The sequence below is a fragment of the Carlito syrichta genome, unplaced genomic scaffold, assembly GCF_000164805.1.
Source record: "Carlito syrichta isolate Samal-C Ts95f unplaced genomic scaffold, Tarsius_syrichta-2.0.1 Scaffold311792, whole genome shotgun sequence".
Classification (NCBI taxonomy): domain Eukaryota; kingdom Metazoa; phylum Chordata; class Mammalia; order Primates; family Tarsiidae; genus Carlito; species Carlito syrichta.
The window spans coordinates 49,575-74,902 of NW_007255888.1; the positions used below are offsets into that span (position 1 = coordinate 49,575).

A 25,328-nucleotide genomic window follows, 5' to 3' on the forward strand; every position below is an offset into this window, starting at 1 on the left:
CTGCGGGAGGTTTTGTCGCCCGAGGGGACGCCGGCGGCCCGGGCGGGGCGTCAGGGCTGGGCCTCCTCGGGGCCCGCTCGCTGAGCAGGCGGCCCGGGCCCAGGCGGGCAGCCCTCCTGCATCAAAGGGGAGCTCTTCCTCGGCGTTCTCGAGGATTTTCGGCTCTCTTGGGAGGACATCTTTAGCCGTGTGCGTGGTGTGTTGGGCATTTGGGGGTGGATTGATGGGGAGGGAGGGCCGATGAAGTGGGATGTCAGACCGGAGGGTCGCGTTCGCAGATTACTCCTGTGTTGCTGGCCGCGGGGGTTTCTGAAGTTGAACGTGAGCCATGCTGTGTGAAATGCAGACCTGCATGCGAGCAGTTGGCCCTGTTTTTCCTTTTTTGTTGAGAAAATGAGAGGGACGCTTTCCTAATCTTGGTGTGGAGGCTTTTGTTGCTAAAGGCAGAAATCAGTGTATCGAGTGCTTGAGTCTTTAAAATTGTAAAAATAATTTTAATACAGTTTAAGCTTAGGATCCTCGAAAGATAATGTAGTCTTTAAATTTTTTGAGACTTTCTATAGTTATGCTAAAACAGATGGTACAAAATTTGTCCGGGATTATATTTGTTAATGATTAGGGTACTGTTGAAAATGCAAACTAATAGTATATGGGATTTACAGTCCAAAGTTACTCTCAGTCATGAAGGAATATGGATAGGGCCTATACTTTCGGGCTATTCCACTGCTTGCAATATTGAGAGAAGCAGCAAATTATTCCAGAATTTTTTGGAGAAGGAAGGGGCTTTGCAATAGAGATGATCTTAAGTTTAAGAAATGCAATTGTTGAAAGTTACATGCCAAAGACACATAGATACCCAGTAAATCTTGTTGAATAAATTGGGCTAGTGGCATAATGAGCAGTAATTAGTAAGCTACCTTATTTAAGAGATTATTTGGTAAATGATGTAAAATTTAGAATTTAGGAGAGAGAAAATTTTGTCTTGGTATGTATAGTGAAATAGCTCTGAAATTAGATCCTGCTTTTTAAATCTGAGCTGCTTGTTAAATTTTTAGTGAGATGACTAGAATATTAATAATGCTGCTATTAAACTCTAGGGATGATCAGAAGTCCTAACAAGCATGACCAAAAAATAAAAAGGAAATAGCTTCAAGAAATACTTTGCATTCTTTTTATATTTGTGATATACGTAAAAGAAGTACAAGAACAGAGTATAAAGAAATAACTTGCAATCTTTATTGACAGAATTAGAACATAAATTGAAAGTCTTATGTCATCGTTAAACTGTATTAGCTGGTTAAGTAATAAGCACACCATCCTCCAGACATTGCCCATCCCTGAGTAGTTTAGCTTTGTACAGAGATACAAATAATGTGTTTGATTTCTTTTCAGAGGTTTTGTAAATTGCTTTCATTTTATCTTTTCTAAATTCTACCCTTTTTTTCATGGCTTAAAAGATAACTTCTGATGTAAAAGTACTTACTAGTTAAAGGTGTGAGAAAAACACATTCTCATTCTACTTGTCCAGCCCATTTAACAAGGTTTATTGGGTACCTGCAGTGTCTTTGACATGTAGTCATTTGTACTTATTTATTTTTTATATTTTTTTATTTTAAAGATGTGGGGTACAATTCAGGATTAGGTATACAAGTGGTTATTGAACAGGTAAAATTTGGGCTTCCCTTTGGTCCCCACTTTGCCTGGTTTGAAATCAGGTACTCTTGATGTTGTGTTTTGTTCTCCACCTTCCCCCTGTAGCATCCTGATACCGTGAACCCATTTCTTGTAGTATTATGGTAAATGTTCAGATTCTGCTTATGAGTGACACTTGTATTTCTTAAGCTTTAGACCATTCCTATTTCAGTCTCATCCTCTTTTACCTCAAAAAAACAAAAAAAATTTGTAGAAATTTACCGTTCTTGCCATGACTGTCAGTGGAATGATCCAGAACTATAGATTATAGCCAAGTTTTCAGCTTAAGCACCTTAAATGATGTTTTCAGTTGTCTACTTTCTAAATGATTGCTGGTTATATGCTCCTAGCACACTTTTTGTTTAGATCTATAGTTGTGTATGTCTGAATGTAGAAACATTAAGTACTTAGCAGCTGTTAGAAAATTAGTTTTTCGATTTTTATGAGTGAAGACAAATTTTCAGAAGAGATCTTTCAAGCAAGACACCTGGGCAAAGTCTTAGATACTGTTTTTTTGTTTGTTTGTTTGTTTGTTTCTTGAGTTGGAGTCTCACTCTGTCACCCAGACTGGAGTGCAGTGGCCGCTCCCGGCCAATGCAGCCTCGACCTGCTGGGCTCCAGTGATCCTTCCGCCTCAGCCTTCCAAGTAGCTGGAACTACAGGCCCGCGCTACCACGCCCGACTGATTTTTTGATTTATTGTAGAGATGAGGTCTCGCCAAGTTGCCCACGTGGGTCTCGAACCCGCGGGCTCAGGCAATCCACTCACCTCAGCCTCCCAAAGGTGCGGTCTTACAGGCTGAGCCACTGAGCCCGACTTGTGTAGATGCTGTTTTCATGATGGTTCAGAACAAGAGTTTTGACTAGTTTTGAGTTTTCCCTTCATTGCCAAGTGTAAAGATAAAATGTAATAATAAAAAAAAGATGTAATAATCAAAGGTATCATAGTATGTATAGTGGAAACAGCTTTGGAATTAGACCCTACTTTTAATTCTGGCCTTATTCTAATTGCCTTAATTTTGATGAGCCACGGTTTTGTCATCTGTAAAAAGGGTTGGTAAAACTACCCCAGAGTTGAAGTATGTAAAATTCCAGCCAAATGCTGTGACTCATGCCTGTAATTCCAACACTTTGGGAGACTGAAGCGCGGGAGGATTGCTTGAGCCCAGGAGTTTGAGACCAGTTTGGGCAACATAGCAAGACCTTGTCTCTACAAAAAATAAAAAAGTTAGCTTGTCATGGTGGTGCATGTCTATAGTCCCAGGTACTTGGGAGCCTTAGGTGGAAGGATCACCTGAGTCCAGGGGGTTGAGGCTGTGTAGTGAACCTTGATTAGTGCCACTGCACTCCAGCCTGTATAACATGTTACCCTGACTCAAAATAATAATAATAATAATAACGTACATAAAATTCTTGATACATAGACACTTGATATGTATTACCTTATAAGTCGTCCTGTCTAGTTTTTCTAAATGGTCTCAAAGTACCTTGTATATAGTGGACTGTGGTATATTATCCTTTAGATTTTCTTTCTCACTAGCTGTGAACTCACTTTTTAAGGCCAAGGACTCCTAATTTTTTTTTTTACCAAAGACTATCTTACCGGCTGTCTTAGTCTGTTTGTGCTGTTTTTACAGAATATCATAGACTAGGATGGCTTATGAACTACAGAAGTTTCTGACAACTTTAGGGACTGAAGACATCCAAGGTCAAGGTGCTGTCAAATGAGGGCCCACTCCATTCACAGACATCTGTCTTTTCTCTGTAACCTCATGTAGTGGAAGGATAGAGAGGGTTCGTAGGGTCTCTCTCTCTCTCTCTCTCTTTTTTTTTTTTTTAAATTTCATTCATTAGGGCAAAGCCTCCTAAAGTCCCCACCTCCTAATACCATCACCTTGGGGGTTAGGCTTTCAACATAGGAATTTTTGGGGGGAGGGGCACATTCACCAGAGTATGAGTGAATTCGTTATAGGTTAATCAGTAAATGATCCACTGACATTTACTTCACACAATACCATTTTTTTGTGAACCTTATCACATAATGGAACTTCATTTTCCCCATGCCCTTCCTATCTAGGGGTCTGGACTTAATACCTCCGTACCCACCAGTTACCACTCTAAAGACTCCTGTTTTATACCTTCTGGCACAACCCTATTGTCTGGCACATAATGTGTTAGTATTTGTGTATTTTTATTTGTATATAAAATTAAACAAAATTTACTCTGGCAATTGTCTATAAATATTCTAATGGGGGGGGGTGATTTTATTCTGTTTTCTGGCAATAGACTGATGGATGATACCTGAGTAGGACTATCCCGAGGTCAGCTAGTCGTTTTATGCATAAGGAAAATGAAAGTGCAAAGCGTTAAAATGATTTTCTTAAAGTCACCCTGGTGACAGGGCCAGAACCAGAGCCTGAGTCTTTAGACTCGTCTTCAGGACTCTGCAAACATTGGCACATGTTCTGTCCTACCTTTTGGGAACAGTAGTTATACTATGTGATTACCCTACCTTTTTGGGGATTTGTGTGTGCATTTTGTGAGACACCATTGACAGAATGTCACCAATGGCCATTTTTTATTTTTTTTGGAGTTGGTCTCACTCTGTCACCCAAATTAGAGTGCAGTGGCACGATCATGGCTCATTGCAGCCTCGAACTCCTGGACTCAAGTGATCTTACTGCCTCAGCCTCGTGAGTACCAGGGATTACAGCTGTGAGTCACTAAATTCAGTTAATTATTTCTGATTTTTAAAGGTTTTTTTGTAGAGACAAGCCTACCCTGGTCTTGAACTCTTGGGCTCAGGAAGTCCTCCTGCTTCAGCCTCCCAAAGTGCTGGAATTACAGGCATGAGCCACCATGCCTGGACAGCCCTTTTTTCTAATAAAGAAAATAAGTGAAATTATATTAAATACAAATAATTAGTGTTAGTCATCTAGAAATTTATATTCTGTATCCAAAAATGAAATGTTGGAAATACTTAAAGATAACTATGTAAATTCTTTGTTTAATGAAATTACTTATTAATAAATACATAATGAATTTCTTTGTCAGCTTTCATTTTTTTTTCTCTCAGTGTTACTTATAGCACTTTGATCTAAATTATCTATGACAAGTAAATACCATTATGGATAATAATATAAAAATAAGCTTATTAATAGGCCTATCTAAGAATGAAATTAAGGTAGACTTTTAACAAATACCTGTTCTTTGCACCTGAGATTCAACTGAAAGTTATTACTGTTTGATTGTAAGCCTTGTGACTGAACTCCTTAAAATTTTAAGTGTGTAGGTGTCACAACAGGTTCATGAACAAAAGCCACCAAGAACCATTTACATGGAGGAAGGAGCACTAACTTTGGTGACAGAACCTTGGGCTCATCCTTCTTATCTAGTTTCCTAGCTGGTCATGAGCAGGTCATTTAGCTTTCTCAGCCTTTGTTCAGAAGCTGCTTTGCCTCTGAAAACAATGTGCTTTTGAAATGTGATGATTCTTGAAAAAGTAGATTAAGAACCTTTTCATAGAAACAATATTTTGGGAAATTTTTAGTATGTAAATTTATTTTAAATCTCTTAACTACATTTGACATGAACAATAACTTAATAGATAGTGATATATTATTCAGTATTATTACTCCAAAGTCAAATCTCTTTTGTAATTTGCTCTAGTAGACCTGCTGTGTTAATTTGATAAATGGCAAGTGAATCATAAGATTGACCTGAAAGGAAAATAGATTTTAGGGGCATAGAACCATACTGAATAAGATTATTCCTGTAGTTCAATTCCAAGAAATCTGAATAGGAATCTTGTATAAGGTATGACATGTAGATCATGTGTATAGCTGTGCTTGTCTTAAATGTGAAAAGGAACATCTTGAATTGTTGAAAGATGTCTAATGGACATACATTAAGAAATAGAAAAGAGCTACCAAGCTTGCATACAACAAAAGATAGGTCAAAACATTTTTTTTCATGTTCGATTTCTGTAGCTTAAAGGGATCTGCACTAGACTAACCTTAATTGATCCTGAGGGGTACAGAAGATCAACTTATGGAACACACTGAGCTGTTAAGAATAACAGCATTAGACTCCACACTGGCCGGCCAGCAGTTTCATTTACAAGTTCAGCTGCCAATGCTGAACTTCCATGCATGTTCTTTTCATGTGATGACTGTCTCCTTTGAATCAGAAGGAATAGCTTATTCATTTCAAGCTCCTAGTAGACTCCTACATCAGTGTCTTTCCTCTCAAGTTTGAGAAAGTAGTCTTAGAATTGCCCTTGTAGACTGTAGCCATCATCCCAGCTCATTTGTTTTTATAATCTTTGTGATGCAGAATAAAGTTTGAATCCTCACTCCAAATTATACAGACATTACAGAGAATCATATAATAACCATGTATGTACCATGCACTATGGACAGATGTCTCATTTTGAAACTTTTTGGTGCTCAAGCTCCCTCTGTGAAGCACACTGTTCTTTATTTTCTCAGATAATACCTTTAGTACTACAAATAACACTACAAGAATTTCTTTTATACTTCTAACAAATACTTTCCTCTCTTCTCATCAGATGTAAACCAAAATGCTGTTCTTTCCAGAGGAAAATAATGAAATGCACAGCAGTGTTTTCCATATAAGACTAATAGGTCATGGGAGAAATATGGGTTCTCTCCAGCTTAATATTTAGATTAGTACTTTTTTCTTAAAAATTTTATTTATTGTGCCTCTGTGGGTGTAGGCACCAATACTGATAACTTTACAGTGTGCTATAGATGAGGGTATTTATATTTATTTTTACTAAATACTTTTAAGTTTTTGTTTTGGTAATTAAAAAATGTCTTGAGCACCTATTGTATGTGACATGCATAATAATTGATAAATTCTATTTCACACAAAATGTGAAACAAAAATTGAGTAATGTTTTTCTTTTCTAGTTTTCTGAAGTGAGCTGTCATGTTCTATTTTCTATGTTAAGATAATCCAAACTCAGAGTTTCTAAGAAATAAAAAGTTTTTGTAATTGCTTAAGTTGCTTCATTCTCATTCAATTCCTACACACTTTGTAACATATTAAACAGGTTTAAAGAACAGAGGAAAAATAGGGAATTAAGTGGATACAGTTTGGTAACTAAGGCAGGAATATACTCTGTTGGACAGAATGGACATGCTGCTTAAACATTGACTGCTGAATTGAAGTAAAAACACTTAAGTATAGTGTATCAGCCGGGCGTGGTAGTGCACGCCTGTAATTCCGGCTACTCGGAAGGCTGAGGCGGAAGGATTGCCGGAGCCCAGCAGGTCGAGGCTGCGGTGGCCGGGAGCTAATTTCATTGTTTTATTCACATAAAGCAAGAGTTCTACATTTCAAATTGTGTATATTTCTTTAAATTTAATTATTGCTCAGTGTACTGTATTTCAAATTATCTTAAAAATGAAAAGATTTTTTTTTTTTTTTTTTTTTAACTCAGTGTGGAATCAATCCTCTCCCTGCGCGGCACCCTCCCTCCCCATTTCCTAATATTCCATCTTTTAGGCTAAATGAAAGGTAGGGAGGGATAAATTTAAGAATAAATGGATCTTAACTGGAGAGTAGATGGATACTTATTTCAACTGATTAAATCATTTTTCTTGCTCCTGAAGATTTTATAACAGTAAATGTTTGCCCTCTTTCTCTATTTTTTTCTAGTTTGCTGTCTTAGGCATTTGTAACTGCTGAATGAATGAACTTTCTATTTTTTTTCAAGCCTACTTTTAGATGTCTGCTGTGGGTTGATGAGCTGTGTATGTTCAGGACCAATCCTTTAGGCCTTAGAGCGTTATTTTAGGTAGAGATAGGCAGAACGAGGGGTCCGTTTTACTGCCTATTCCTGTGCTGAATTTGACACGACATCCTTAGGAGGATGGTGTATGTGGGCATACACACAGTCTCCATAATGCTAGTCCATGCTAGATTTTGGGAAATTGCGGGTGATGTTTTTCTTGAATGGTCAAGATCTAATTCCCTTAAGTGCAACTTTAATTATATGTCTGTAATTGCCATGCTGCAGATTTTATATTTTTATTCTTTCATTAGTTTTAACAAATAAGGAGGTTGAGTTAAATGATGTCACAAGGTCATTTTCAGATTGGACATTACACACTAATGTCTCGTTGAAAAATATGTACATATTTTAATGATAAAATATTAAAAACATACAGAAAGCAATATAGTAAATATCCATTTATCCACCACCAAGAAATATAAATTATGTTCATTTTCATCCTTTGGGGGGGAAATGAGTCTTACATATTCATTTGTAACAGCCCTACCCTTCCAGGTCCTATTTCTCTCTTTATCTGAAGCAACAGCTATCTTGAGGTTCTTGAGTATATTTCATATCCTTGTTTTATACTTTTTTTTTTTTTTTTGAATTGGAGTCTCATCACTCTGTCGCCCAGACTGGAGTGCAGTGGCCGCTCCCGGCCACCGCAGCCTCGACCTGCTGGGCTCTGGCGATCCTTCCGCCTCAGCCTTCCGAGTAACCGAAATTATAGGCGTGCACTACCACGCCCGGCTGATTTTTTGATTTATTGTAGAGACAAGGTCTCGCTGCCCAGGCGGGTCTCGAACCCACGGGCTCAGGCAATCCACTCACCTCAGCCTCCCAAAAGCGTGGGTTTACAGACTGAGCCACCGAGCCTGGCTGTTATATACTTTTACTACATACACATACACACGTGTACCCATATGTGAAATACAGTGTTAGGTTCTGTATTTTAAATTTTTGCAGGTATATATTACACACATTTTTCTTTGATCAGCATTTTTTGGTTGACTCCATTAAGTTAAGTTGTGGTTAACTCCATGTGTGTTGCTGCATGCAGATATAGTTTATTGAGTTTTACTGCTTTATGATACCCATTGTATGCAAATATAAAATGTATACATCCCACTATTGATAGATAGTTTGAGTTGTTTCCTATTTTGCTATTGTAAATAATGCTGCTGTGATCATTTGTACACAGGTCTTGAGAAGATCCATAGAAGTGAATTGCTGGGGAATAGGGTGTAAATATCTTTAACTTTACTAGATATTGCTAAATCCTTCTCTTAAATATATTTTGCAGAGTACGGCAGTATCTGGGCATTTCTGTTTCCAACATCCTTATCCATACTTGAGATTGTAAGTTTTTAAAATATTTGCTAATTGGATGGGTATGAAATGGTATCTCATTTTAATTGGCATTTGCTTGATTATTCTTGGTGGGTTGAAGATTATGAGTTTCATTATTTTCTGTATGTTTTAGATGTTTCATAAATTAAATGTTTTTCAAAGAAAAGAGATGATTGTGCACCATTTATGTTGAAAAGGACCTTGAAGACCATATTATCCAAATTTCTTTACAGTGCAGCTAAGGAAAGTTATCAGAATGAGAATAAAATGTAAAATCCTACCCATTGTAGTATTCTCTTTTGTGGTATCGAATCTTAATTTTTTATGTCAAAATCATGAGTCTCTTTTTCTCTATGATTTATGCTTCTTGTTTTAAGAACTTCCCTTTATAATATATGTGCGTGCATATATTTTTTTGAGTTGGGATTCTCACTGTTGCTTAGACTGGAGTGCATTGGTATGATCACAGCTCACCTCAGCCTCTCCCTTCTGGGTTCAGGTGATCCTTTGGCCACAGCTTCCTGAATAGCTGGGACCAGGTGTATGCTGCCACACCTGTATCATTTTTTATTTGTTATTTTTAGAGACAGGGTCTTGCTATGTTTCCCAAGCTGGTCTCGAACTCCTGGGCTCAAACAATCCTCCCTCCTGGGCCTGCCAAAGTACTGTGATTATAGGCATGAGCCACCATGTCCGGCCCTCTTTTTATATTGTCTGCTAATTGAGGGATTTTTGTTATTTGGTTTTTGCATTTAGGTCAGTCTGAAGGAAGTTAGGAATCTTTTTTGATATATATATATGAAAAGGTAACTGTCCCATCATTGAGTATTGAATTTTTTTGATTTTTAGTTTTTTATTGAGGTAAAATATGCAATTTACCACCTTTATTACGTTTAAGCATATAATTTTTTGGCAGTAAATTCATTTGCATATTTTCCCCCTTCATTTTCTAACCTCTACCCCCTCCCCCAACCTTCTGGCCCTTTCCCAGACCTCTTGAAGCCATCAACTTACTCTTTCTGTTCCTGAGATCCACATTTTTAGCGCCCATACATGAGTGAGAGAAAACGTGCAATACTTGTCTATCTGTGCTTACCTTATTTCACTTAACATAATGACCTTCAGTTCCATCCACCTTGCTGCAAATGACAGGATTTCATGGGGTTTTTTTTTTTGTTTGTTTGTTTGTTTGCTTTAAATAGCTAAATAGTATTCCATTGTGTATATATACCACATTTTCTTTATTTATTCATCCTAAGTATTGAATTCTTTCCCCATGGTTTAAAAGAAAAATGTCAGTTACCTCCTGTATGCTTGGGTTTTATTTTAGGTTCTTTATTCTTTTTCATTTGTTTGCCTTAATTTTTTTTTAAGCACCAGTACTATATCATTTTATTTACAATAGCTTTATAGAAAGCTTTGTGATCTGGTAGTCCAAGATTCCCCCTTAATTCATCTTCAGAATTATCTTGACTCTCCTTTGACCTTTACTCTCCCTTTTTTTTTTTTTTCCTGCTTTCATTTTTATGGAATAAGTTTCTTCACATGGGCTAACATACAGTATGTCCCCCCTTATTTGCAGTTTTGCTTTCCCCATGATCCGAAAAAATTACATGGAAAATTCCAGAAATAAACTATTCATAAGTTTTAAATTGTGTGCCATTCTGAGAAGCGTGATGAAATCTTGCTCAGTCCTGCTGTACTGCCCATGACATGAATCCTCTCTTTGTTTAGCATATCCATGCTGTATGTGCAATCCCTCTTAGTCTTCAAGATGGACTGTCGTGTTATCACAGTGCTTGTTTTACTTAATAATGGCCCCAGAGAACAAGAATAGTGGTGCTGGCATATTGTTGTAATTGTTCCATTTTGTTACTGGTTATTATTGTTAATCCCTCACTGTGCTTAATTTATAAATTAAACTGTATCATAGGTATGTATGAAAAAACATAGTATATATTGGGTTTAGCACTACCCAAAGTTTCAGGCATTTGTTGGGGGTCTTAGAATATATTCCCTGTGAATAAGAGGGCACTACTATATTTTTAATTTAGTAGATATTTCCAGAATATTTTCCCACTACCATTAGAAAGACTTCATTTCCTTGTATTCTTGCCAGCATTTTTTTAACCTTGATATTCATACTTTCAAGAGCCTTCGATTAAAAGGAAGTTAAGAGAAACATTTTTCAAATGTCATGGTATATTTTTTCATAATGTCTAAACTCGAAGACAGTAAATAACTTTTAATCATAAATTAATTAGATGTAAATTCATCTGCATGTACTTAATGCTTTCATGTTTGTGGAAAATTATAAAAAAAGTTTTGAGTAGAGGTGGCACATATATAAAATTTCAGATTATAGAAGAGTTTCTTCTTTCCTGAACTCTAGCTTATATTTTTATTTGAAGGATTATAAGATTGGGATCTTAGAGTTTGGTTCACTATTTTAAAATTATGTTCGCATCTGGGGAAATGTACTTTTTTGGCCTTTTGAGGTATACTACATTCTGGCTTCACTATTTATGATTCAGGAACACTGGAGCTGATTTTGACTGGTCTGAGTTGAAGTTCTGCATGGATAATGTGTTTCTTGTATAAAAATGCTTTTTTGATCAGTTTTTATAATTTGAAGCTGGACATGGTAGCATGTGCCTATAGTCCCAGTACTTGAGAGACTGAGTCCAGGACTTTATGTCCAACCTGGGCATCAAAGCAAGACCCTGTCTCTGTATTACTGCATTAGTCATGTAACGGGTCTACTGATTATTTCATTGCTTGCAGTTTCTTCTTTATGTAGTATTCAGAGGTATCCTCTTAAATCATTTAAAGTAAATTATATGACACTTATGCTCAAAACCCTACAGTGGTTCCTCATTTCTCTCCCTTTTTGTGATGTTTATCAATGTTGACCAGGCCTTCTGCCTTGGAACTGCTTTCTCCAGTTTATCTTCCTCTATCTGATTATGCCTTTCACAAGTCTCATTTGTTGTTCTTCCATTTATGTATTAGATTCTCTTTCTCTCTCTTCACACAAAATCAGTCTGCCCATTCCACAAAATGAGAACTAGACAGTACAACCACGGACCTCTCTCCTTCACATGAAGAAAGTATCTCTATTAATGCAGGGTTCCCCATAATAATTTAAAACAGGCTTATCAGGGTCCTCTGGGGATATTGATTGGAATTGCATTGAATATATATTCTTGGGGAGAATTGATATGGTTTATCTTGCTATTTATTAGATTCCTTTTTGTCTTTGTTTTTTTTTAAGTGTATTTTTTTACATACTTTATTAAATTTATGTTTAGATAGCTGATAATTTTTATATTATAGATAGTATCTTTTTTTGTTATACTTAATCATTGATGGTATCGAGTTTATATTCATCAGCTTAACTGAACTTATTAGTTTTAATAGTTTGTAATTCTCTTGGATTATTGTGAACGAATAACAATTTCTTAAATATTAAATTTTATTTTATAGTGGGGTACAAGTAAGGATTAATTACCGTAGGCCCACATGCAGGTGAAATTTGGGCCTCCAACTGGCCCTCACTCCCCCTGGTACAGGACCGAGGTACTCTTTGTGCTGTATTCTTTTTAAGTAGAACAGTACTTTGTATTTAACCCTTTGCTCTCGATGTCCCCTCTCACAGGACATAGAGATTGCTGGTGATTATACAAGACAGATTTAACGCTAGCTCAAATTTTTCAAAAACGTATATTTCCTTGAAGTTTTCCATTTAAATTGTACGAAAAATCAAATAAAGAGATGGAATATATACTGAGATATACTTTTAAAAAGTCAGCTGGAGTCACAGAGCAAGAGAATGTGTGAAGTGCTTTCACAGTTCTTTGTAACTTTTTACACTTCTCTGTAACAGAATGTAGCAATAAAAAACATTTGTATAAGAAAGGCAGCTCTGGGTATTCCCTTTGTATCATATGGCATAACTTGAAAAGATAGATAAGCAAATTCCTGTAGCCTTAAAAGGAACAGACTTTTGAAGTTGAAGGCAGATGTATTGAAGTATGGAGTAGCACATTTCGAATATATCTATCTGCACTAAGTCGGAAAAGTTCTATTATTTTTAATAAATTTCATTTTGTGATTTTGTAACTCACAATTAGAAATTTTTTATCCGTGTATTTAGTTTGCAGAACAATGTCAAAATGAAAAGACAAGTGAGTTATAAGTGGTGAAGGTGAGTTAGATATAGACTCATCTTCACGGTTTTCGGGAATCGCGAGTGTATCCTTCCACATCATCTTCAAACAACAGACTGGACAATAAATTACATGTTACTAATGTGAGAGGGCACAAACGAGACTGCATTATCTCCTTGAATAGAAAAGCATCAGGGAGAAGAGGTCAAAGTACGGTTGCACAATATATATCAATGAAACTGCAATGCTTATCAGTGACTGTTTCACATGTTACCACACACTAGAAAAATATAAGATATAAAATTTTGATTTTTGGGGTCATAAATAAGTTCTTCAAAGTCCAAAATTCCATTGTAAGCCAAATATCATTACAATAAAGTAACTGGTTACAACGCTATACTGTTTAATATGAAGCAATTCGTTCTTCTCTTTCATAAAACAGTGCAGTCAAATTGCTGGTAGGTGATCCCTGAGTGAAGGGCTAATTTCTTGAGTTATCCATCCTCCTCCTTTTCCAAGCCCTTTACCAGTACATTTTAGTCTGCCTGGAAAACAGCTAACATGTTTTACATTTTAGTACTCATTCTAGATATTAAGAGAAGCCTAGCCGGGCTCGGTGGCTCAGCCTGTAATCCCATGCCTTTGGGAGGCTGAGGTGAGTGGATTGCCTGAGCCCGCGGGTTCGAGACCCACCTGGGCAGCGAGACCTCATCTCTACAATAAATCAAAAATCAGCCGGGCATGGCAGCACATGCCTGTAATTCCAGCTACTCGGAAGGCTGAGGTGGAAGGATCGCTGGAGCCCAGCAGGTCAAGGCTGCGGTGGCCGGGAGCGGCCACTGCTCTCCAGTCTGGGCGACAGAGTGAGACTCCAACTCAAAAAAAAAAAAGAGAAGCCTTATTTCAGAGTCTTTCTCCTTGGACTCCCTGGTTTTGGACTTCCTTGTATTAAGTTGGTAATGATTTTTACTCAGTACTTAATACTGTTACTGAATTCTGAGTAGTACTTATCTCAATTGAAATTAAATAATTCATTTGCTCCTGGATTGAAGAGTCTATGAGAACAGTGAATGTTTATTGTCTATCTCTTTTTTTTAATGCCCAGCTTCAGATATTTGTAAGTACTGAATGAATAAGTATTCATATATGATTGATAAGAATCAGTTCTTATTTTTTTCCAGTGATTGTGATTCCCAAGCTCTGCTCATATATATGGGTGATCATATAGCCTAGACTTACCACCAGGAGCTCAATTTTATTTTTTAGCTTTTTTTAAGTATAAAAAAATCTGAAACTTAACAGTTGCTAAATTTGTTTCAATGTGGGGAAAAAAGTCTGGAAGGAAAATACCAATTTAGTGGGAAACATAAACTGTTGGTAAATGTAGCGATATGGCTTTTTTCTCTTGGGGTGGGGGAGTAGTTAAAAAAAACCCAAAACTTTAACTTTTAGAATTATTAATAGCTTTATATATATAATTCACGTACCATAAAATTCGTCCTTTTAAAGTATACAGATGAATGGTTTTTAGTATATTTGGACTGATGTAACCATCACCACCATCTAATTTTAGAACATTTTTATCATACCCCAAGTAAATCCTGTACCTGTTAGCAGCCATTCCTCATTCTTCCCTTTCCCTGGCAACCATTAATCTACCTTCTGTCTCTATGGATTTGCTTATTCTGGGCATTTCATATAAGTGGAATCTTACAGTATATGTCCTTTTGTGTGTGACTTCCTTTACTTAGCATGTCATTTTGAAGGTTCATTCATGGTGTGGCATATAGTACTCCATTCCTTTTTATGACTGAATATTATTATACTGTATGGATCTACTACGTATTGTTCAATCATCAGTTGATATTTGGGTTGTTTTGCTTTTTGGTTATTATGAATAATGTTGTTGTGAACATTCACATAAAAGCTTTTGTCTGAATGTATATTCAGTTCTCTTGAGTATATACCTTGGAGTGAAATTCCTGAGTCACAGAGTAACTCTCTGTTTGACAAGTTGAGGAATTACCAAATTCTTTTCCAAAATGGTTATACCAGTTTTAATTGCATCAGCAATGTATGAGTGTTCTGATTTCTCTACTTCCTTGCCAACACTTGTCTGTCCTTTTTACTTTAGCCATTTTTGTAGGTGTCAAAGTATCTCTTTGTGGTTTTGATGTGCATTTCCTTGATAATTTATGGTGCTAATCATTATTTCATGTGCTGATTGACCATTGTTTTGGATAAATATGTATTTAAATTCCTTGCTGTTTTATTTATTTATTTATAAGTCAGTCTCACTCTGTCACTCAGGCTAGAGTGCAGTGGCACAGTCACGGGTCATATAACCTCAAACTCCTAGAGTCAAGCAATCCTTCCACCTCAACCTCCTGACCAGCTAGGACTACAGGTGTGTGCTACCAGCCTGGCTTGTTTTTTGATTTTTGTAGAGTAGGTCTTGCTATGTTGTCTAGGCTGGTCTCGAATTCATGGACTCAAGCAGTCTTCTCACTTTGACCTTTCAAAGTGCTGGTACTTATAGGCATGAACCACTGTGCTTGGCCTTGCTTGACCTTTTTGCTTCATCTCTTTTGAAAGTTTGTCATTAGGTATGGTCACATTTAGGGTTATTAGGTCTCCATGATTGGTGCTTTTATCATTGTAAAATTTCTCTATTTATCTCTGGCGATATTTCTCATCCTAAAAAAATCTACTTTAGTATTACTGTATCCACTTCTCCTTTCTTAGGATTAGCTTTTGCGTATTATATCATTTGTTGTCCTGTTACTTTTAAGTTATCTGTCCTTATATTTAATATGTCCTTCTTTTAGCTAGCATATAATTGCATCTTACTTTCAGGTTGATTTTTTTTTTTTAATTTCAATTTCTGCTTTTTAATTTGAGTACTTACACTTATTTTAATTGTCAATGCAGTTGTGTTTAAGACACTATTTTGTGTTCTATTTGTTCATCTATTCTCTTTTTTCTTTTTCTGCTTTCTTCTAGATTAAAGACTACCATGCCTGGCTCCTCATTCTTTTTTTTTTTTTTTTGAGTTGGAGTCTCACTCTGTCGCCCAGACTGGAGTGCAATGGCCGCTCCCGGCCACCACAGCCTCGACATGCTGGGCTCTGGCGATCCTTCTGCCTCAGCCTTCCAAGTAGCCAGAATTACAGGTGCACGCTACCACGCCCAGCCGATTTTTTGATTTATTGTAGAGATGAGGTCTCACTGCCCAGGCGGGTCTCGAAACCGCGGTCTCAGGCAATCCACTCACCTCAGCCTCCCAAAGGCGCGGGATTACAGGCTGAGCCACCGAGCCCGGCTCCTCATTCTTTTTGCTATCGCCATCTTATGTTTTACTTCTACATGTTATAAATTCCACAGTAGAGTTTGTGACAATTTCTTTAAAAGTCCTCTTGTCTTATAAATAAATTTATAATGAGCATGGTGGCTCATGCCTGTAATTCTAGCATTTGGGAAGCCAAGGCAGATGGATTGCTTGAGCCCAGAAGTTTGAGACCAACCTGGGCAACATAGCAAAACTTTGTCTCTGTAAAAAAAAAAAAAAAAAAAAAAAAAAAAATTAGCCCAGCATGGTGTCACGCTCCTGTAGTCCCAGCTACTTGGGATGCTGAGGTGGAAGGATCGCCTGAGCTAGGAAGCTGTTGATTATGCCACTGTACTCCAGCCTGGGCCAAAGAATGAGACCTCTGACTTGGGGGGTGAAGGGGAGAAAGAAAAATAAGTTTATAAACTAAGAATAACATTCTTTTGTATTCACTCTTATATTTACCATTTTCATTTATTTTGTATAGATTTGTGTATACTTCAGGTTTCATGTTGGTGTTATTTTCCTTGTACCTGAAGAACTTTCCTTAACTTTTGTAAAATGTAGGTCTACTGCCCACCGTCTTTCAGCTTCTATTGTATATGAATACCTTTATTTTACTCTTCAACATTTTATTACAAAAGCTTTCAAAGTTACACAGACTTTTAAGTAATTGTAAGTTGTGATTATACAATTAACATTTTGCTGTATTTGTTTTGTCTCATTTGTCGATCTATCCATCTTCTATTAATTTGTCTTATTTTTTGATGCTTTTCAAGATTGCAGATGTTAGCATAGCACATCCTTAACTTTAGCATGTTTGTTAACTAAAACGTAATAATTTAGGTTAGTATTGTTAACCGGAACTTAGTATGCAGTTCAAATTTATTGCTGTGTAATAATTTGACCCTTAGTGCCTTGAACATCAGTAATCATTTATTTTGCTCATTAATCTCTAATTTGGTCAGGGATTGGCTTTAAACATGTCAGCCATGATGACTTGATGATTGGTGATTGAAATAATCTGAAACTTTGCTCACTCCCATATCTGGAGATTGAAGCTCTGATCTAAAACATGTGTATGTTGCCTTTACAGGTGCTTGCTTGGCTTCCTTGTCAGAAGGCTGCTTTCCTTGCAGCATGGTGATGAGATTCCAAGAATAAGCACCACAAGAAGAGCAAGGCAGAAATGCGTGATATTTTTATAAATTAGCATCAAAAGTCACAGAACCCATACTTTCACTGTATAGTTTTGGCTCTCAGTACCTGCAGGTTCGTCATCCTCAGGTTCAACTAACTATAGATTGAAAATTTTTTTTTTTTTTTTTTTTTTTTTGAGTTGGAGTCTCACTCCTTCGCCCAGACTGGAGTGCAGTGGCTGCTCCCGGCCACCGTAGCCTTGACCTGCTGGGCTCCAGCGATCCTTCCGCCTCAGCCTTCCAAGTAGCTTAAAAAAAATTAAAGGTAACACTACAGCAATGAAATAATACATTGTAACAGCTATTTATATAGCATTTGCATTGTATTAGGTATTATAAGTAATCTGGAGGTGGTTTAAGGTACAGAGAGATGTGTGAAGGCTGTATGCAAGTACTATACCCTTTTATATAAGGGACTTGAGCATCCTTGGATTTGGGTAGCTGTGGGGGTCCTGGAACCAATCCCCTGTATATAGCAAGGGACGACTATACTCTTGATTGAGTCTCAGAGGCCACTCAGATTCAAAGAGAAGGGATATAGACTCCACCATTTCATGAGAATGACAATGTTACATTTTTTAAGAAGAGCATGTGGGATGAGTTATATTGTGGCCATCTTTGGAAAAAACAGTCTGCTGCATGTACCACTTCATGAGCTTTGACAAATGCATAGACAACTTTGCAGCAAAGTCCTATCAAGGTGTAGAACCTATACCCCTTGGTATTTAGTCCTTGCCCCCACACCATCCTCATAGTCAACCACTGTTCAGATTGTTTTTATCATAGACTAGTTTAGCTTCCTCTAAAACTTCATTTAGGCAGAATTAGACAAAACTTATGCATTGTAAAAGGTTTCTTTTCCTCAGCATAATGATTTTGAGATCCATTCATGTTACTAGATATTTCAGTGGTTTGTAACTTCATTCTATTAAGGGACACATGGGCTGTTTTCAGTTCCTAGCTGTTAAAAATAAAGCTACAATGAACACTTCTGTGAAAAAAAAAGTCTCTTTGTGAACATGTATGCTTCTTTTCTTTTGATTAAATATGCTATATACTTCTCGGTTGACATGTTTTTCTTTGAGTATTCGTTTCTGTTGAGAAGACTTGATTATACAATCATGTGCCACATAATGACATTTCAGTCAACAAGGGATCACAGAGACGATGGTTGTCCCATAAGATGATAATACCATATTTCTATTGTACCTTTTCTAGGTTTAGATGCACAAATGCTTAGCATTGTTTTACAGTTGCCTGCAGTATTTAGTACAATAACACGTCGTACTTGTTTGTAGCCTTGGAGCAATGGGATACACCATACAGACTAGGTGTGTAGTTGCTATACCATCTAGGTTTGTGTAAGTATACTCTATGATGTATGCAAAATGACAAAATCACCTAAAGGCATTGCCTGATGATGAATTTCTCAGAATATAGCCCTGTCATTAAGCAGTGCATGACTATGCTTATCTTTTTTCGTCCTATGTAAAAATCCCTTTTCACCCTCACTTTTTTGAAAATTTTGTCTTTATCACTGCTCATTTTTGGCGATTATCCTGCTGAGAATTTTTGAGGGCCCCCCCCCCCTTGAATCTATATACTTATGGTTTTCATCAAATTCGGGAAAATGTCAGGCATGATTCTCTACATATTTTTAACCACCTCTACTTCTACATTATTTTCTCTTCTTCTGGGATTCCAGTTACACATAGGTTAGACCAGTTGATATTGTCTACAGGTTATTAACATCCTGTTCATTATTTTTCAGTCTTTTTGTGTCTCTGTGCTTCAGCTTGCTTCATTTTCTGTTTCACTGTTTCCCACTCTGCATTGTCAAATACTTTCAGATATTTTGTTTTATATTTCTAGGTCCATTTTATTTAGTTGTGTGTTTTACTTTACGTGTTTTTTGAATAGTTGAGCAGTATTTATATTAGCTATTTTAAAGTCTTGTCTGTGATCTTATTTATTAGTTATTCACTTCTGAGTTTGTTGATTTTTCTCTTGGTTATGGGTCGTATTTTCCTGTTTATATATTTAATAATTTTTTTATTGGACACTGGGCATTGTAATATTTTGTTGCTGAGTGACTAGATTTTGTTTTTTCTTAGAGTGTTAACTTTGTTCTGGCAGCCGGCTAAATAACTTGCTGGTTAGGCTTTATTAGGGTGTGTCTTCTCTAGGCTTTATTTCACTGGTAGTAGCTATTACCTAAGGCATGGTCCTTCTAAATCTCTACTAAATGCTCCCAGTGTCAGCAGGTTCTCTTCCCCCTGGTTGGATGGAATTTAGGAGTCTTCTCAGTTCTTTATAAGCACTGAAATATTTCATTTCACAGCTCCTCTTTTCCCCAGCTTCATGGAATCTCTTACCTTACTCATGCAGTTAGTATACAGCAGTAGTCTCCCAGATGACATTTCTGGAGCCTTTTCTCTACCTTGCACCCCTCCTCTCTGCCTTATAAATTTACCCACTTCTGATTCCTCAGCTCTAATCTCTTACCTCTGACCTCAGTGAGACTGCTGTTTTCTGATTGGGTTTCATCTCCATTGACTGCAAGTTGAAAAGTACTTCCAGGCAGAAATCCAAGTAGTGGATGGCTCTGCTCTGTTTTTTTTTTTTTGCTTTCTCATGGATTACAGTTTTGCTCTGCTTGTTATCCAGGATCTGAAGTTTCTTGTTTTTGAGAAGAAGCAACTGTCATGTACTTTCTGGGTCTTTCTCTGGATTTATTTTCTGTTCTACTTATATGTTTGTCTGATGCTTATACCATACTGAGTTTTTCTAAGGAAAAAGACGCTTTAAAATATAGTGTACAGACAGAAGAGTACATTTGTAAGTGCTGTACATGTAGTGCTACTTGTTGCGCTTTCACATGCTGAGCATGCATACTTCGCCAGCATTCAAATCAAGAAACAATATAGGCAGTTCCTCTGTAGCTCCTTGTGCTCTGTGTCACTATCCCATTTCTTCCAATTGTAACTGCTCTCCTGACTTAAAGCGTAAGTTAGATTTGCCTGTTTTTATACTTTATATGACCAGACTCAATCATATTCAGTTGTGCCTGGTTTCTTTCATTTAACATACAAGGGAGATCCCCCTGGAAAAACCAGAATCATCCTTTTGGAGGGTGGGCCCTTTGTATTACAGGCTTCCCCCGCTAGTTCAGTGTTCTAGGAACACATAGGCATCAGTGTACCAGTTAGCGTTGTGAGAGGCTGTGTTTGGCTTCAGTGAAGTTTTTTGTTTTTTTTTTGAGATTCTTTCAGTGTGTTTGCCCGTTTCATGTTGGGTGGTTTACGAGTATACCTCCCACAACATGCCTAATGTTCAGCAATTTTGGACCCCAAATGGCATGACCCCTGTGCCTTATCCTCCCTATTTACCTATTCTCACCCCAGCACTTTTTTTTGTTTCCCGATGGAAAAAAGTCCACAAAAGGAAATATTTTGCTGGTGTGGAAGAGGTGAAACAAAAAACAACAGAAGCACTAAAGGGACATTGATGAGTTCAGAAACTGTTTTGAGCAGTAGAAAAAAGCATCTTGATAGGTGCATTGCGTTAGTTGGAGAGTGCTTTGAAGGTGACTGAAGTTTAAACATGTAAGAATACGCAGTTTTTCTAAATAAAATTTTTTTGGCGGGTTCCCCCTTGTATTTGGGAGATTTCTCCACATTTTTAGTTGTAGTTACTGATTATGATAGTTGCTGTGTAGTATTCTATTTTAGGAATATGTCACAGTTTATTCTGCTGTTAATAGACATTTTGGTCATTTTTGGTTTGGGGCTATTAAGAGTATTGCTACCCTAAACATTCCAGTGAATGTCTTCTTATGAACATGTGTACTCATTTGTGATTGATGTATACTGAGTGAAATTTTTAAGTCATAGAGTATACCTATATTTAGTTGTAGTGTATACTGGCAACATTTTTAGAAGTTGGACTGATTTTAATTATACTATATAAGTTAATATATTATGCTTTAAGATCTGGTGTAGAGCAAGTTCTGTGGGAGAAAGGAACATTATTCCTGTTAGTGACAACATTTTTTGGTTATTTTTACATATTTAGTCTTTAACATAAACTGTTGTTTATTTCACATTGAATTAAATTTGTGTTAATTTGGGAAGAAATGGTATCCTTGTTTGAAAATCCATGAATCACATTTGGAATTAATGCAAGATCTTTTGTCAGGCCATGTATCCTGATTCCCCCTTTTTTTTTTTTGTAGGGGGGAGGTGTGGTGTCAAGAAAACTGTCACCCTTATTATGGAAATTAAAATATGGAAGAGATGATGCCTACCATCAACCAGCTTACAACTAGAGGCTGACAAATGTACACAAATAGCTGTAATGTAAGGTATACAATAATAAATATAAGGTAGAAACTAATAAATTATGGTGTTGGTAATGTATAGTAAGACCCAAAAGAGACAGTGATTATGTATAGGAGAAGAGTTTAGAGAACCCTGTGAGATGTATATATCTCTTAGAAGAGGAAAGTTAGATATGGCACGGCATGATAGATGGGTGGGGGATGGAGGTTAGCAAAGGACAGGAGCATTTCTGAGTGAAGTGGCCAAAAAAGCAAAAATATCGAAGTCAGAAATACAGATGGCCAGTATATAACAGCCAGTAATCTGTTATAGATCTGGTACCTGGTGATGCCATATAGTGGGCAGTAATGAATGACTGGATGGGGACCATGTAGCAAGGACCTCAAATAATATGTGAAGGAGTTTGAAATTTTTCCTGTGGGCATTGAGAAGGCATAAAAACTTTTGACTATGGAAATGATGTGGCCAAATTTGAGTTTTTAGGAAGATAATTCTAGTAGCAGAGTTGATGGTAAAGGCAAACTGGATGAGATAATGGGGCTCTGTATAAGACAGTGTTGATAAGAATGGGAAGAAAAGAAGCAAGGCATTTCAAAGATGAAATTTATAGGGTTTGAGTGTAAATCAGAACGGAGTTACAAGGGAATGATCATGTCATTAGACAAATTTGGGTTTGAATCATAACCTTGTATTTACTAGTTAAAGGACTAAAAGCAAGTCACCTAAGAGAAAAGTATCATCTTTTGTAAGATGCTTATTCTACAAACATTTCAAGCTAGAGGCATGAAAGTGAATTATACCCATGACCTCTTGAAGTTTGGTGTATTCTGGAAGAAGAGGCTTCACTGGCAGGGTTTGTCCAAATTGTGTGTAGTCTCATCTGACATGATTGAAAGATTTGGCTTTATTCTAGAAGCAACTAAAAGCCATATATATATATATATATATATATATATATATGGTAGTGCTGGGCTGTGGGGAAATTTCTGAGGTAGAAATGGTAGTTGGTAAGCAATTTGATGTACTGGGAAAGAGAGAGACGCTTAAGAATATGGCTCAGAATTTTCTTATTTGGGTGACTGGAATGATAGGGTTTTTCTTAGTGTGTCTGATGATCTTGTTCATTCTTGAATGTCTTTTTGCCAGACTAAGTCAGGACTTTTTATTATAATACACACTTACCACTCCCTGTATTTCTCCTTTACACCACTAACTATGCATTGTGATTATATAATTTGTGATTGTTTTTATTGTTTGTGCTCATTTCCCTCACCACATAAGGACAAGAGATTGTCCAGTTTCTTTACCATTGTGTTTTCATCTACCTAGTAGGTACTCAGTTGTCAAATTTGTAAGTGGACAAAGCGTAGAGAGTTTTAATAAGTTTTATCCATAAATGTAAGACACCATATACATGGTGCAAAGAGAAACAGAAGTGCTGGGTGTTATAATAAACAGTGATAGAAAAACCAGTTTGTGAAATTAATTTTTAACATAAATTTAAAAGGAAATGGAGAGGAGATGAAGGATATACTAGTTGTATTAATAATAATATGTGTGTCAGGGAGATAGAGAATGATTGATTGTTGTTGGCAGTTGGACTATTTTAAAAATAAAATAGAAATGAACAAAGTGAAAATTTTAGAGAGGGAGATAGATGTAGATTGACATAGGCATATCTTATTAGATTTTACTTATTTATTAGATTAGACATCTCTCTGGAGAAAGACACAAATATAGATAAAATAAGGGCACTGTGTCTGGTAAAAGGGTTCTAATGGTTAAATTTGCAAAGTGAGTGAGTGCACCTAACATTGCTGGTGCTTAACAGTTTCTGCTACTCATTTTGTATTTGTATTGATCTCCTCTATGATTATGTGTCCTAATCATCCATAACTATGACGGCAAGGCTTCTCAAATTGTGTCACCTGAAATGTATGTTAAAAATGCAAATTCAGGTTGTGCATGGTGGCTCACTCCTATAATCCCAGCACTTTGGGAGGCCAAGGCAGGAGGATTGCTTGAACCCAGGTGTTCAAGACCACCCTGGGCAACCTAGCAAGATCTCATCTCTGTTTATTTCTTTAAAAAAGGCAAATTCATCAGCCCCCACACATGCGCTGAATCAGAATCTCTGAGGGTAGAGCTAAGCAGTTGCATTTTTAGATCTCCCCAGATGATTCCTTTATAGACTAAAATTGGAGACTGAAGCCTTAAGAGTAGGTTATTTGTATTAAAAAATGTTTATATGCAGTGTATTCATTTTCTGCCATCAGCCTGTAGGACAGTGGATGAGTTTCTTAATCTTTAGGATTTGGTTTCTTTATGTATAATATAATGGAATGAATTAAATAAAAACTTCAGTTCTGTTCCACTGGTATCTGATTGTTTACAAGTGAGTTAATTATTTACCGTGATTATTTGGGGACTTACTTTAAGCTTCAGATTTATTTTTTATAAGAGTTAAGTTTTGATAGGTATGTTTTTAATGGTTGATTTAGGAACTTAACAGTTGTCACAGTATATTGAGGCCCTATTATGTACCAGTGCAGGTATTAATACATTTTCTCCAATGCAGTAACCTGACACTGGAGACTCGGAGACTCAGGTCAGAAGATCTGCCCAAGGCTGCTACTCTAGGATGTAGTGGAGAAATGACCGTATTTGCACCTAACATAGCAGATGCTTAGCTTACAGAATTTAATTAAAAGCAGAATTGCTATAGGTATCTGTAGGGATTGGAGGCATATAGTCAACGGTTTTAAAAATAGAAACCACTAAGCCTTGTGGATGAATGTGGGAAACTTGGCTTTGCTGGCTGAAAGCCCTCAGGGCGCAGGGCCTGCCTGACCACCACTCTTCCCTCATCCTGGCAACTACAGGAGGGTAATTTGTCTCTTGATATATTTTTGGCCGTTCAGAAACATGACAGAAAATAAACTTGCTTTTATTTTATGATGTTGAATTTTAGTAATTATTTTGAAAGTTTTATTCAGTTGTTTATATAAAAAGAATTGAGTGAGGTGTTTTATATTTTAGGTTAAAAATCTGTAAGAGCCTGATTTTAGAATTCACCAGCTCCTCAGAAGTTTGGCGAAATATGGTATGTTTTTGTTTTATTTTTTGGAATTCATGTTGCATGTATATCTTGATATCATGGTTACAATAATAACAAATATGTTGAGCAAATTTGAGTGCCTACCATATGTAAAGTATTGTGTTAGGTACTAACTAAATATGCTTTCAGGTAGACTGTTTGAGGGACCCAAGTAGGGTGCTAAAATAATTTACACGAGATTAGTGCGCTATGAGAAGTAAAATAATATGCATAAGAAGATTGAGAGGGTCAATTTTGGCTGTTAGGCTATGAACCTTATTAATAGCTTCCACTTGTGAGCACATTATATGTCAGGCACTGTTCTCAGCTATTTAGTTGTTTCCTTGTTCA

At 36.7% G+C, this 25,328-nt stretch overlaps 1 protein-coding gene and 1 long non-coding RNA gene across 6 annotated transcripts in view; one reads left to right on the forward strand and one right to left on the reverse strand.

Annotated features, from left to right (window-relative positions):
* Nucleotides 1-25,328, reverse strand: part of LOC103271597 — a 143,057-nt gene that overhangs the window by 6,805 nt on the left and 110,924 nt on the right. The gene's annotated exons all lie outside the window — the stretch shown is intronic.
* UBE3A (ubiquitin protein ligase E3A) overlaps nucleotides 22-25,328 on the forward strand; it is an 89,963-nt gene continuing 64,656 nt past the window's right edge. Inside the window, exons 1-3 of one of the 4 annotated variants that reach the window (XM_021718072.1) lie at nucleotides 22-49; nucleotides 15,413-15,420; nucleotides 24,920-24,983. The gene's annotated coding sequence lies outside the window, so the exon portion shown is untranslated. Of the gene's footprint in view, nucleotides 50-15,412; nucleotides 15,421-21,775; nucleotides 21,904-24,876; nucleotides 24,984-25,328 lie in introns of those variants that run through there. The other 3 variants (XM_021718071.1, XM_008069071.2, XM_021718073.1) reach the window with 3 other exon arrangements.